Below are 15,325 nucleotides of genomic sequence, written 5' to 3' on the forward strand. Positions count from 1 at the left end.
TTCATTGGCTTAAATTTTTTTTAGAAGCATGTTATTTAGTCTCCAAAATGTTTGGGGATTTTTGGCTTTTTTTATGGTTGATTTTTATTTTTGTATAGCATTGTGAACAAAAATCATGTATAATTTGAACTTCATAGTTTTATTAACACATGTTTTTGTTTCAACTTGGGTATAGTATATCTGGAGGATGTTCCACATACACCTGAAAAGAATGCGTGTTCAGTTTTTGAGGACATTAGTTAAGAGTCCTACAATTTTTTATGAAGACTGTGATCTGAGCTTCATTGAAAGCTATTCTTTTCTTACTTATTTTATAGTCAGTTAATCTGTCAATTGGCAAGAGTGTATGTGGTATAAATGTTTAATTTATAATAAATTGCTACTGATAGCTTTCTTCAGGTCTAACTTATATATTTTGATGTTCCTATGGTGCATATGTGTTAACAAATAATGGGTCCTCTTGATAAAGTGACCCATTAATCATTATAAAATGCTTCTCCATATATATTAAGCTCTGTTTATCTTAATTATATCTGGATCATTTTGTTCTTTTTCTTCTACAGTCTCTGTCCTCATTGAAGTTCTCTTCCACTGATTTCCTCATTGCACCATTACTTTGAAGTCTTCTTCCGGTAAACTGCATGTTCCTGTTGTATGTTTAATCCTTTGCAGACTGTTTTCTGGCTATATCTGTAAAGCTGAGCTCCTTTACTTCCCCATTGTTGTGTCTGCAGTTCAATTAGATCCTCTGTTGTGACTAGGCAACTCGTGGTCTCACTGTGCTCAAACTGACTTCATGCAACATCAAGGTTTCATAGTAATAAGAGTCTGTGGCAATAAGGTTGAGTGTCTTGAAAGTAACAGAAGGATTCATAGTCATGTGTACCTGACTTTGGGGATACTTAATGTAAAAAATTACGAAAGTGACCAGGTGATCCACAATCCCAAGTGTCTGACACTGATTGTGGTATCAAGACTGCTTTAATGTGAAAAATTATGAAAGTGACCAGGTGATCCACAATCAGAAGTGTCTGACACTGATTGTGGTACCAAGACTGCTTATACCTGGACTGACTCGGAATTTTAACATCATTAATTCCTATCTCTAGCTTTGACACCAAATTCAATAACCTGGTAATGACTGAAAAATTAAGTCACATGTGCTTGTCACTGGCTGTTGTGTCAAATTCCAGCAAGTCAGGGATAGGATATAATCAAGATTTCCTGACATAGACCATCATATTAACATTGTGCAGGCCGGAGCAGCAACCAACGAGTTGCTGTGTCTAGTGGCTGACTTTTACTAAGGTGGCACTATCTATCAACAAAATCTGGGTGGCCACTGGAAACCCATACTAGGTGTGAGAGTAGACTATGGCCTCAGCCCTAGCTGGAAGCAGAACATGTACTTAGGAACTTGCAGGTAACAGACAGGAAGGCAATGTGACAACATGGAAGCACAGCAGGTGTGGGCACTGACCAAAGGTTACTCAAGTGCCTGGAGGTAGCTGTGTGACAGTTGAGAGTAGGTCTGAGTAGCAACCAGGTGTGCACATTTATAGGTGCCCAGCAGTAGTTGTCATGTCTGAAATGGTCCGGATGGTGACCAAGACTTTGAGCTTCTGAGTGTCCACTAGATTGCTCTTGTCACAGAGCTCTGGGTAGCGCCAAGGAACCAAAATTGGGCAGGATTTCAGGGTAGAATGCTTTATCAGTACAGATCGTGGCAAAACTTGTACTCAGGGACCATCTGATTGGCTGTCTACAAGGAATTAAAGCAGGCCTGGGTAAAGACCAGGTGTCACTCTCACAGGTGCCTCTGTGCCAGCCTCTAACCAGTGTATGTGCTCCTGAGTTCCTACTCTCACTGCCACTTCCCCTCCAAGCAAGGATTGGACATCTCTAGGTAATGAAAGGTGTCGAAACCTAATTAACCAGTGTAATCTCATGCTTGGTAAACCTGGAGCCTCATCGCAGCTGGTGACAGAGCACACACTCCAGGACTGGCAGAGAGCAGAATTTGGCCAGTTGTTGGCCAGCAGGGGACCACAGCAGATATTGGAATCCCTGTTCTAAGGATACACTTTTGGGAGAGTCAGAGGAAGCTTAACTGTTACTAGCAGTGATGTATAGTTGTAGTCAAATGAATGTTGGCACTGGCTAAGTCTTTTGATCTACTTGGAATGAGCTGTCTTGATTATTTTCTCTTGGCCCCCAGTTAGTCCAACTATTAGTGAAGGAACTATTGCACTCTTCTCAGAATTTTTCCCCCTGACAGTCTCTTACCATGAATCATAAAAACCAAAGTGGAGTACAGCACAATGGTCATTCAAGTTGCAAAAGATCTCCAAAGTGATATCTGCCAGCAACTCCAAGCCCTAGTTATGTCCAGTAGTTTCTTGTTTCTGTGCTGTATGCATAACATGGGTTTGGGGAGTCCAATGTTAAGTGACAGCCATCTTGCTTCCCAGCATAAAAGATTTTTTACCTTAGAAATGTCTTGCTATCCTTGAAAATCAGTTTCCTGTTATGTTACTTTGTATTCCAAAAATGAGTGCAGTCATTCTATGTCTTTCCCTCTCTTTCTGACTCATTTCACTTAACATGTTAGTCTCCATGTCCATCTACTTATATGCAAGTTTCATGATTTCATCTTTTCTAACAGCTGCACAGTATTCCATTGTGTAGATATACCACTTCACTTCACTTAATCACTTAACTTCCCGTTAGTCGTCGATTTGCTCGAGCGGGCGCCAGTAACGTCTCCATTTGTCCCTGTCGTGTGCTAGTATAGCCCAATGGCATCTATTTGCTCTGGGATCATGAAGAGCCTCAAACCGATCATTCATGATCTTCACGAAGAAGTCTGACCATCTGGTAGGTGAGCGGCCACGTGGTCTTTTGACATCCCGTGGAATCCAGTCAGTAACAGCTCTAGTCCAGCGGTCGTCTTTAAATCTCATTACGTGACCAGCCCATCTGATTTTTGACACCTTGGCAAATGCGACAGCGTCCCTGATTCTTGATCGTCGACGGATGTCGGAACTCCGGATTTTTTCTCTCATTTGAGTGAAACGTGATATTCCAAGCATAGCTCCTTCTATTCTTCTTTGGGAGACCTGAATAGCATTCTCATCCTATTTGCGTAGGGCCCAGGTCTCTGAGGCATATGTTAATGCAGGAAGAACAGTGGAATCAAAGAGATGTGTCCGGAGCCGGAGGTTCTTCGTCCTCTTAGCTATTTCTTCGACGTTCTTGAAGGCGTTCCAAGCCACTCTCTTCCTCCTGCGCAGCTCGGGTTCCAGGTCATTTGTCATGTTGACTTCTCGAACTAGGTACACATAGCTGTTGCATTCGGAGATGGTCGTTCCATTGAGAGCGAATGGGGCATCAGGAACGAGGCTGTTTCTCATAAACATTGTCTTTGTAAGATTCAGCTGTAGTCCTACCTTTCCACACTCACGGTCAAAGTCCGCCAGCATTTGTGCCGCTTGGCTGATGTTTGGTGTTATTAAAACAATGTCATCAGCAAAGCGGAGGTGGTGTAATTGCCAACCATCTATCTTCGCTCCCATTCTTTCCCATTCCAGTCGTCGCATGATGTTCTCGAGGGTGGCACTGAAGAGTTTTTGGGCACTCAGTTTTTTTTTCAGATTCTGACTATTGTAATTACTGGTTTTAGCATATCAAATACACAATGGATAGCTTGCCAGGCTCTGCTGTGCTGGTGGAATACTCTCTGTAGCTTGGCAGTTTTTCTGAGAGGGATAGAGGCTTTTGGGGTGGCCTCTAACCACCCCTTGACTATTGTCAAGGCGTCGAAAATCAGATGGACTGGACACATAATGAGATTTGGAGACGACCGCTGGACTAGAGCCATTACTGACTAGATTCCACAGGACATCAAAAGACTGCATGGCTGCCTACCTACAAGGTAGTCAGACTTCTTCGTCAAGACCCTGAACGATCAGTTTGAGGTTCTTCGTATTCCTAGAATGAACAAGTGCCATTGGGCTACACTAAAGCGTGACAGGGACAAATGGAGACATTACTTGCGCCTGCTCGAGCAAATCGATGATTAATGGGAAGTTAAGTGATCAAGTGACTATTGTAATTAGTGCTGCAACAAACATACAAGTGCAGATGTCATTTCTACTGTACTCTTTTGCATCTCCTGGATGTACTCCCAGAAGTGGTATTGCTGGGTCATAGAGATAAGATCCAGTAGACATCCTCCACAGCTTGACACCGGTCTCACATGCTGGGGGAAAAGGCAGCTGGAATAGATAAGGGATCACCAAGTAAATGAGCTTGTAGGGCTCACTTGGAATGGGAGATGTGTGCTGAGAGTAGACTATGGACCAAACATACTGCCAATTAGTAATTGTACTGCAAACCATAACACCCAAAATGAGAGGAGTAAGAGCAAATGTGCCTGCAACAGAGGCAGAGGGAGATCTGAGGCAGGAGAGATACTGAGGACATTGGTGGTGGAGAATGGGCACTGGTTGAAGGATGGGGACTCGATCATTGTATGACTGAAATGTAATCACAAGTTTGTAAGTCTGTAAAAAAATTTAAAAATATTTAAAAAGAATGCAAAAGGAACAAATGCCAATGCAATAATAAAAACAACAAAGAAGAAATTTCTTGCTCCCCCTCAATAGTTTTGTTGTTGTTGTTGTTCTAGCTAAACAACAAGTGCCATTCTAGCTAAATGAAGGATTGCTCTGGAATTTGAAATTCAGGTGACATTTCTTTTTTCTTTTGGGGTCACATTTGGCGATGCATAGGGGTTATTTCTGGCTCTGCACTCAGGAATTATCTCTGGTGATGCTCAGAATCAAACCCATATGGGATGCTGGGAATCAAACCCAGATCAGCTGCGTGCAAGTCAAACGCCCTACCTGCTATGCTATCCCCCCAGTTCCTCAGGTGACATTTGAGAGTAAATTTTACTTAAAAAATGTATAATAGACTACTTATATTCTTCCTCTTATCCATGATACTTTTCTTGCAAGGAAAATGTCCACTCATAAATATATACACACGTACTTTGCAAACTACATCCACTTGATTTCAAAGAATCAACCAATATTTACTGAGAGCTATATTTTGTTTTACTTATGATTTTTATCTAATCAACTTTGTACTATTAGGGCAATTCATAATCCTGTGCTCTAAGAAGTTGAATAGCATAGAAGAACTCAAGTAGCCCACAGATACAGTGAGACAGTAGTTAAATGTAATACTAGCTATGAGGACAATTCATGTTAATAAAGCAAAGTTAGTGCTGTAGTTGTAACAGTCAAAAAAAGTTTCAGATTGGGCATGAGAGTAATAATAGTTAGATACATGGATAAATAAGTAGGAAGAAAACTCTGGATTAAAAGCAGAAAATTAAAATTAAAAGACGAACATGATCCTATTATAGGTAAAATAATAATAATAATAATAATAATAATAATAATAATAATAATAGCTGAATACAGATATAATAAGTGAAGTCATGATTGAGTGATTAAAGGGTCAAACCATGGGTACCCTAGAAGTCAAGGCAGACAATCATTGATCTGATATGACAAAATATATTAAGCCCTAATACACTTTCACGATTAAGTGGTTCAATGGAAGTATGCTTTAAGGAAAGTCACTGGGCAGTGGAATGAATTGGGTAGAGTTGAAGGTGGGAAGGAGAGAGGAGTAGAATAATTACAGTGCCAGTCTACTCCAAAAGCTGTTAAAGGAGTTTAGAAATGACATGATGAGTGCTAAGATGTGGTTGTGGGTAATGGAAAAGTCTGAGAAAGAATGTTCAAGTAATGAAGATATTAAACTTTGGTATAGATTATAGTCAAGAGCTTGACATCTCTACTGGATAAAGTGACATGTGCTTCCCGACAAAGACGATAGTTGGCTGCTCTTTTCTCAGAAAATAATATTCTGAGAGCAATGGTCCTCTTGTCTTTAGCAAAGGAGAATTACAGAGGAATTAGGTTATTTCTTTCCTTGATCTTTATTCTGCCATTCCTTGGTGAGTTGCTGGAATGCTGAAGTAGATCACACAGTTTCTCTTTGCCTCAGTTACAGGACTATAAAATACAAATTGGTTTGTTACCTATCTCCCAGTGATGCTGCAAGCCTTGTGAAATATTGGGCCCCAGGAAATACTGAGCATTTTAGGGGGAAAAAAACTTGTGATAAATAGAAGACAGAACCCTTCTAAAATTAGATACAGACTTTTTACCTGTGAAAGCTGCAATTTCTTACCCTGCAGTTACCAGATTCCATCATGGGTAAATATATTCATACACACAAACTCTGAACAGTATAGAATATTAAAGTCCACAAATCTTATAAAGTTCCAGAGTCTCAATGATGAGTTATGAATGTGAAAGCCTAAAAATAATCGACTCAAGTGATTTTTCTATGCACTCAATACTCTAGAAAAGAAAATGTGAAATGAATATTAAGAGAAAATGAAGGATATTCATGATCAGTTGTTAGAAGCTGAAAAAAGAGTAAATCATTCTCTTGCAACCAACAGCACTAGACATCAGTTACCATCTCCAAGGCATCAACTTCAGTCCCCCCAACAAAAGCAAACACTACCATGTGACACTGAAAGCCAAGGAGGAAATGAGAAAGTTAATGTCAAATTAGGTGGGGAAAAAAACCTTAGGGTAGAACTAGCTCAACTCTATCACATCTAGTAGGTGAGGAAAGCGACGCTCAGAGGAATTAATAGGCAAGGCCAATATGATGCCTAATATTTGACATCCAGAACACAATGATCACTTTGGGGGGTCTCAAATTGGTCTTGTAGGATCTAAAGAGTAGCCATAGACATCTAATGCCTGATAGAAAGTGATATTATTTTGCTTTCAAAGATTCCAATCTTTCCAGAATTCTGATCAAGACAACAGTAGCCTTTAAGGAATGGAAGAGTGTAAATTAGATTTGGGCCATTCAGATTAAAGCATGCTCCTTCTCTCTCTATTTCTCTCTCTTTGTCTCTGTCTATCTCTCTCTCTCTCTGTCTCTCTCTCTCTCTCAGAGGCCTGTGTTACCTGCACTCCTTATCCTCATTATAATCATCTAGTTTTCAAGGCGACGCAGAAGGAAACATAAACATTATAGTTTATGTTATAGCTAAGCTATCTGCTAGAGAAAAGTTAAAGAAATTTAAGAGGTAAGTTTTCAGTTTTAATGTTTTAGAAAGTAATGCTACTAACAAAGCAGAAATTAAAACTAAAAAAATGAATGGAAGATAACGATCGTAAGACTTTGGAGAACAGAATAATGTGCAAAGTGTGGAAGAAAAACCACCTCACCAGATGCACATATCTGACATAAGAAACTTTCCCCCCAAATGTAAATTAGGATATTCTAAAGAAATAAGTCTCTGGCTTTGAAGAATATTAAAGGCTTCACAACTTCTGGGTATCCTAGAGTGAGAAGTCTAGCAGTAATTAGAGGCTTTCAGAAAGGTAGATTTGAGTTGTCCATGTGCCAATTGGACAAGAATTGTAATATCTGTAGGAGAATTTGCTTATACTTCCTGACTCCACCAAACTCTACCAATTCTCTTCCTCACACAAATCAAGTTTTAAGGAAGACAAATGATAAGGCAAAATATATAGGGAGAAGCAGAATCTATATATTGTTATTTTGATTTCATGGGAAGACAGAGAACAACCTTGCATTTTCTTTCGCTGATCTTTTTCAACTGAGTTTCATGATTTAGCAAGAAAGGCATATTTAGATGTTGAATAGTTTTTATTTCAGAAATATGTCACCAAGTACATAAAATAATCAAAGACACAAAGGTGCTTAATGAATGATAAAGAAAAATAATGTTGTGTCATTAATTAAAGAAAGCTGGAATGCAAATTGAAATTTGGGGCTTAAGTTATCCATTTCTTCTCTATAAAGAAGAGCTAATTACACTTCTTCAGATTTTCTCAAGAGCTGCTGGAATATGCAAATGCGAATACGAAAGCAATTTGGCAATATATAAAGTACTAAGTAAATGCAATTTGATATAATTATTTGTAGACTTGATGACCTGATCCAAAATGTACTAACTTAAAATTTGTAAGAGAGATAATTACTTAGTTAAATTAATAAAACAGGAATAAATTTTAAATGGAAGATATATATGGAAAATATGAATTCAAGAGACAAGTATCAGTTAATAATATAATAGTCTCAGATGACTGTCTTCTAATGATCAGGGAATGCAAGTTTGAAATTTTTTTACAAAAAAAGAGTACACAAACCTAGTGGGCTACTGAGATTTAAAAGAGCAACGAACATTGTGTTTACCCAAAGCATCGCTATTAGAGATGGCTAGGGCACAGAATAGTATAAAAATAATTTTGCAGTTATATAAATTCCATAAAACTACTAGAGTAAACTAGAAAAGTCATGTAAGAATTAAAAGAGAGTGAAACACACATTACAGAATGAGAGAAAAAGCTTGATATAAAACGATGACTTGTCATTGTTAGCCTTAATAATCACAGTTTATGTCTGTTTTTCAAGAGTAATTGCTAAAAGCACATCTTCTACTCTCAGAAGTCCTGGTTTGAATAACACCATGTGGTACTCCTAGTGGAAGGTAAATAGAGGCTGTAAAGTTAGATTACATTTATAACTAAATAGCATGCTAGTTATAAAAGAAAATAGGCTCATTGTATTTGAGTCAGATGTACTGCTTTGTTCAACCTGGTTCCTAAACATTTTTTAAAGACTTACAAACTAGAATAACCCAGACTGGAAAATGGCTGTGAATTATATCATAAGAGAATCAATATATAAACTAAACCAAGAAACAGCTTAACTGTGATATGAGGTTGCCAGCATTCTTTTAATAAGTATTTCATAAAATAATAATGATTCAGCTCATCTTTAACATTGTAACAGGAAGATGGAGGATTAATAGGTAGAGTTTATGGAAAGTCAAGTTTCAGTGGATTGTAAGCAAGTACTCTCTGATAGTTAGAGCTGTTATTAAAAAAGGAATGAAGTACTTTTATGGCTAAGGAGCTTGCTGTCCCTCGTTGAGTTCAGAGGCTGGCTATGTGCCAGTCATAGATGATACAGAAGGAAATCTTGCTTTCCTGGGAGTCTGGATGTTAGTACTTTGAAGACTACTTATCCATAAACTTAAGTCTAAAGCAAATGGACAGTGTGTCTCTTTGTTGAGTTCTCTGTATCTCAATAAAGGTATGTGGCCAGTATCCACTTAGAGCTATAGACTTATAAATGAATAATATTTATTATTTATAAATAAGCAAATTGTGTTTATTAAGCATCGACTTTATACCAGAGTTTCTCACATCTATTTCCACATTGAATATTCATAATAATCCTATGAGAAAGCCACTATTATCCCTTCCTAACAGAGAGGGAAAATGAGGTTCTGAAAGCTTTTAATATGCCCAAGGTACTTAGTTAAAAACGGGTATAACTGGGATCCTAATAAATACCCTGTGAAACCAATCTATTCAAGCTGATTTTTACTTCACACTCATAATATCCCAGTAGTATATTACAAACTTCTTTAAGGAATGCTTAAATGCTCTATCGTTTTATATCTTTCTAAATTTTCCATAAAATTATTATGCTGTAGTAATAGCAATAGCTCTATGCTGTAGAAAATTAAATATACCAGACAGTACCAGAAGAATGTGCTATAGAGTGTCTTTTTCTCTCCCTCTAAATACGTGACCTCTTTTGGTGATACAACTCCCTTCTCTCTCTTACAGCTAAAATTAAACCAGTGGAAAATGTTTGCCTCAAAGTACATGCTCTCTTAATGAAACATAACTGTGCTTAAAGGTCAATAGATTAACAAGGAAACACAATTAGATAATGTTCCTTATCTTGTAGGGAGAAAAACAATGCCTGCATGGGCTTTTAGAGGGTAAGAGAACCCAAAGTTTTGGAGGTAAAATAGAGTAGGATTATTGAGTAAGATTTAAGTAGTAATGGATGTAAATAAAGTGGTTAAAAGACAAATTTAGATTAACAGCAACCCAAGCAATGATCATGATTGAGAAAACACATGTACAATCATAGAAATATAATAGTGTGGCATATCATGTGTGTGTGGTATTTCATGCTCAGTCGGACTTGCTCAAGTACATTGTTTTATGGTTTGTCCTGATATTTGTGAAAAATAAGTAACCTCCCCCCATTTTACCAAAGAGGGAACAAACAGGGCTCTAGAGAGAAAATGACTCACCAGAGTCTATAAACTGGCCATGGTCTAGTGATACTGCTTTTCTACATCACTTCGATCATTTCCAAACATGTATTATTTTCCCTCTTGAAGAGCATTTTTGTCTGCCTGACATAAAAATGCATGCAAAATAGAGTTTTTACTCTATAGAAATTCTGAACCAAACATGTCAATAAAACTATCAAAATGCTATCTTTAAAAGGAAGAGAGTTTTAGAGCCACACTCAGGTGTACTCAGGGTTTACTCTTGGCTCTAGATTCAGAGATCATTCCTGGTGAGTCTCAGGGAAACTTATGCAGTACCAGGGATCAAACCTGGGTCTTCTGATGCAAGATAAGTGCACTACCTGCAATGTTATTTCTCCAGCCCCATTATCTCTATTTGTAATACTATAAAGGACATATATGCTTTTGAGCTGATGTTTGTCTATGCATTACAATTCTAAGTAAATAATGCACTTTGATAACTCAGATTAAAAATCTTATAAACTATAGGGCTGGTGTGATAATATAGCGGGTAGGGCACTTGCCTTACATGTGGCCAACCTGAGTTTTATCCCTGGTATCCATTATGGTTCCCAGAGCACCACCAGGAGTGATCTGTGGGTGCAGAGCCAAGAGTAACCCCTGAACACAGTCAGGAGGAGGCTCAAAAAATGAGAAGAGAAAATCATATAAAGACTGTATAATAAAAAAATTAAGACTTATAGGATAATCTGGTTAGATTCTTGACACTCTCATTTCAAGGGGATCTATTTTCAGTGTACCAAACCAATCTTGACTGATTTTGATTTTCACTACTGAACCAGATCATCTGAAGTATTCCACACTAAGAATCAATAAAAATCATAGTTTCCTTGACAGGATCAGTTTTATGGAGCAAAAAGATAAGTTGAACTGCTTTTATAACCAAGAAATGACCTGTCTGCCAACAAAGCAATTCGCTGAGTTGAGCCATAAAACTTCCAGAAATATGTTTTCAAGATTTTCTTTAATCCTCAAAACATCTTTAAATAGCAGCATAAATAGTAATATAAATAGGATAAGTTTTACAGTAATTTCTAATGGTGCTTTGCAAAAGAAAAATAAAATAGACTCTCTGACCTAAACCTAAAGAGGCACAAACTATATTAAGAAAATATAGTTTCCTTTCATAAGAAGATGAAGGGCTTTAAAATAATGCTTATTTAATTTAAGTACAGTAGATGAGGTCTTGGCTACTTTGGTAGTGATGAGTTACGGTAACTGTGTACATCAAAACCACACAACACTAACACTATAGTAAAGTCCTGACCAAAATTATACTAATTAAAATTTTCAATGAGAATAATAGTCATACTAGAATGATTTTTCAGGGAAGTGATTTTTCTCTTTATTCTCTCACAGAGAGTGCTTTTCCATGGTTTTCACATACAATGATCTGAAAATCCAGTCTTCCCAGCCAAACACATTGTAGAGCTAGACCATTAGAAGTATCAATTTCCTTTTAAGATCTTCCAGAAGGATGGAGAGACAGTACAGCAAGTAAGTCACTTGTCTTGCATATGGCCAGCCTAAATTCAATATCCAGCACCACATATGATTCTCTGAACACTGACAAAAGTGATTCCTGAGCATAGAACGAGGAGTAAACTCTGAGAACAATTGGCTGTAAGCAAAGGGGGTAAAAAAAAAAAAAGAAAACCAAGACAAAAAAAAATCTCTAGAGGACATTGGGATGAGATGCAGCTTTAGCTTTATGGTAGCCTTTCCACAGCCACATGTACGCATGCTCACAGGGCAAACAGAAAACAATCTCCTACCAGATGGATTCAGAGATTAAGGTAACAAAATGCTAATTTCCTACCAAAATATTTTCTCCTCTTCCAGAAAATTAGTCCATGAATGTACTCAGTCTCACAAGTTCTCTTAATGCTACATAGGACAATGCATAGTTATTCATAAATAGTAAGTATTAGGGAAAGTGATACCATTTTTCAGGTCTAAATTTTAAAACATTGGGTATGACATTTATATGCTCTTTTTCTACCTGCTGACTGGAATTTAGCAACTGTTATAACTTTGGATTTGACCATGAAAGCAAAAGAACTGCTGAATCCCTGGCAGATTGCTTAGTCAGGCTAAAACAAAAAAAAAGTAATCACATTTTATGTGAAAGCAAAATAGACTGTTATTTCTTTTAAATGTTGAGTTTGGAGTTATTCTAGTGGAGCAATGTAATCACCACTCTAGTTAAAAAAATAAATAAATAAAACACAGAGTAAACAACCCAACTGCCCAAGAACAGACAACTTATTAAAGAAACTATGGTAAATCTGCACAATGGAATACTATGCAGCTTCTAGGAAAAAATGAGGTCATGAAATTCACTTATGAATGGATGGACATGGAATGTATTATGCTGAGTAAAATGAGTCCGAAGGAGAGGGACATACATAGAATGATTGCACTCATCTGTGGGATGTTAAAAAACATCATAAGAGACTAATACCCAATGATAGTAGAAACAAAGGACAGCAGGATCAGTCCATAGTTGGAGGCCTGCTTGGAGAAAAGGCAACTGGGATAGAGAAGAGACCACTATGACAAAGATAGTTGGAAATGATCACTCTGGATAAAACTGTGTGTGAAAGTAAGTAAAGGAAAAAATATGATAAGCTGTCAATATCTGTATTATGAACCATAATGCCCAAAAGAGAGGAAGAAAAAGAGAGAAAGTGAGAGAGAAAAGAGACAGCGACAGACAGAAAGAGACAGAGAGACACAGAGATAGAAATACAGAGAGAGAGAGAGGAAAAGAGAGAGAAGAAAAGTGCCTGCCATAGAGGAAGGCTGGGGGGCGAAGGAGAGAAACTGGGGTTATTGGTGATGGGAAATGCACACTGGTGGAAGGATGGGTGTTGGAACATTGTATGACTGAAACTTGATAATGAATAGATTTGTAACTGTGTATCTCATGGTAGCTCAATTCACTATCACTGTCACTGTCCTCTGGTTGTTCATCGATTTGCTCGAGTGGGCCCAGTAACATTATGAAACTTGTTGTTACTGTGTTTGGCATATTGAATATGGTAGTTCAATTAAAAAATCAAATTTTAAATAATAAAATAGAATTGAAAGAAGATAAAGGATTACTGGTGGTAGGGGATTACTGGTAGTACCCGTGGGGGTAGAAGTATCAACATATCATTGCCAGTATAACGCAGCAATATAGAAAGTGATATAATCCATATCACCTCAAATTTAAAAAATAGTTGACGCTGACTGAAAGTTCATCAATTGTTTGATACCATCTTCACAAAAAAAAAATGTACCAGGTTAAATAAAAGTGAATGTAAGAGATTGTAGCTTCTCTATCATTAGAATTTACATAGAGTTTAGTCTTCACAGCTAATACTTACATCCTAATAGAGGCACTCTGATACACTGCAGAATTTGGGTGTCTTTCCCTTATGTCCATTAAAACGATATTCATTATGAAACATAGACCTGATGGTTTGCTGTTGCTTCCATTTCAGCCCAACTGTGCTTATCCTATAAGCTGCATTTTGCCAGATGCTAGAAACAGGACTGTGACCCAGTCTCCAATGGAGACATTAACTAAATTGAAGGCGATGGCATAGAACATTATTTTCTAATGAGGTTTCCTTAAAATGAGAATGTGCCAGATATTTTTTAGTAGAGGCAGAGTAATGTCCTTGAGTTATAAAAGTGCTGAAGTCCTATTACTTTCTAAAGACCTGATACTTCCACTTTTATGTTCTAGATTGCATCAGAAAATTTAATGTAACAATTTTCAGTCCTTTCTCTCTGTTGGAAGCAGTGCTTTAGGCATACTGATGAATAAAACAAAGCCCATCTTAAGCAGGCATATTTTTGCCTATATGTAAATATGCAGTGATTTATCTGCAGCAGAAGTACCTGTCAATAATTTACTCAGCATCAGTTTTTGACATTAGCACTTGGACTTTGTCTTTTCTGTTCAGTTTTTATTTTCAATATACTTAGTGGTTTTATTTTTTTATCTCCCCCTGTACTACTATTATTAGAATTTAGCCCCAGAAATGACAGAACTCTAAACAAAAAGTATGAGATAGAGAAAGGAAAGCCTCTTTTATAAATGGTGTGGGAAAACTAGTCAGTCACATTTAAAACTAATAAGAAAGAAAGAAAAGAACTGAGACCCCTTTCAAACACGAGGCTCAAAAGTCAAAAATGAACAAAAAATCCTTGTTATCATACCTGAATCCATAAGGTACATTGAGGAAAATATAAACAAAACTATCCATGGCATTGAAGCTGAGGCATCTTAAAGAAGTCAGCATCATTGGCCAAAGAAACAGAAGCAAATATGAGCAAATGGTACTACATTCAATTAAGAAGTTTCTGCATCTCAAAGGAAGTGGTGACCAAAACAAAAAGACAACCCACAGACTGAAAAGAATTATTTGCCATCATGCATCTGATTAAGGATTAAAATCCAAGGTATATAAAGCACTGATATAACTATGCAAAAAACTTCAACCCCTTCAAAAAAATGGGGAGAATAAACAGAAACTCGCTCAAAGAAGAAATATAAATGGTAAAGAGGCATATGAAAAAATGTTCTGCATCACAAATAATCAGGAAAATGCAAATAAAAACATCAGAGAAACATCATCTATCACAAGAGAGACTGGCACACATCAAAAAAATAATCAACCAGATTTGGCCTGGATACAGGAAAAAGGGACCCCCATTCATTGCTGGTTGGAATGTCAACTGGTTCTGCCTTCCTGGAAAACAATATGGAAATTCCTAAAATGTACTTGGAATCAAGTTTCCATTTGACCCAGCAATTCCGCTTTCTGGAATATATTCCAAGAGTCCCAAAAAAGAAAACGAGAAAAGACATGAGCACCCCTATGTTCCTTGTAGTAACATAGATGTTCACTATCGCAATAGTGAAAATCTGGAAACAACCCAAGTGCCCACGAATAAGTGACTAAATAAAGAAACAATGATACAAATACACAACGAACTGTGACATGGACATAAGAAAACATAATATTATGCAGTTTTCTGCCACATAGATAG

The sequence above is a fragment of the Sorex fumeus genome, unplaced genomic scaffold, assembly GCF_029834395.1.
Source record: "Sorex fumeus unplaced genomic scaffold, SorFum_2.1 ptg000061l, whole genome shotgun sequence".
In the NCBI taxonomy this organism is placed as follows: Eukaryota; Metazoa; Chordata; class Mammalia; order Eulipotyphla; family Soricidae; genus Sorex; species Sorex fumeus.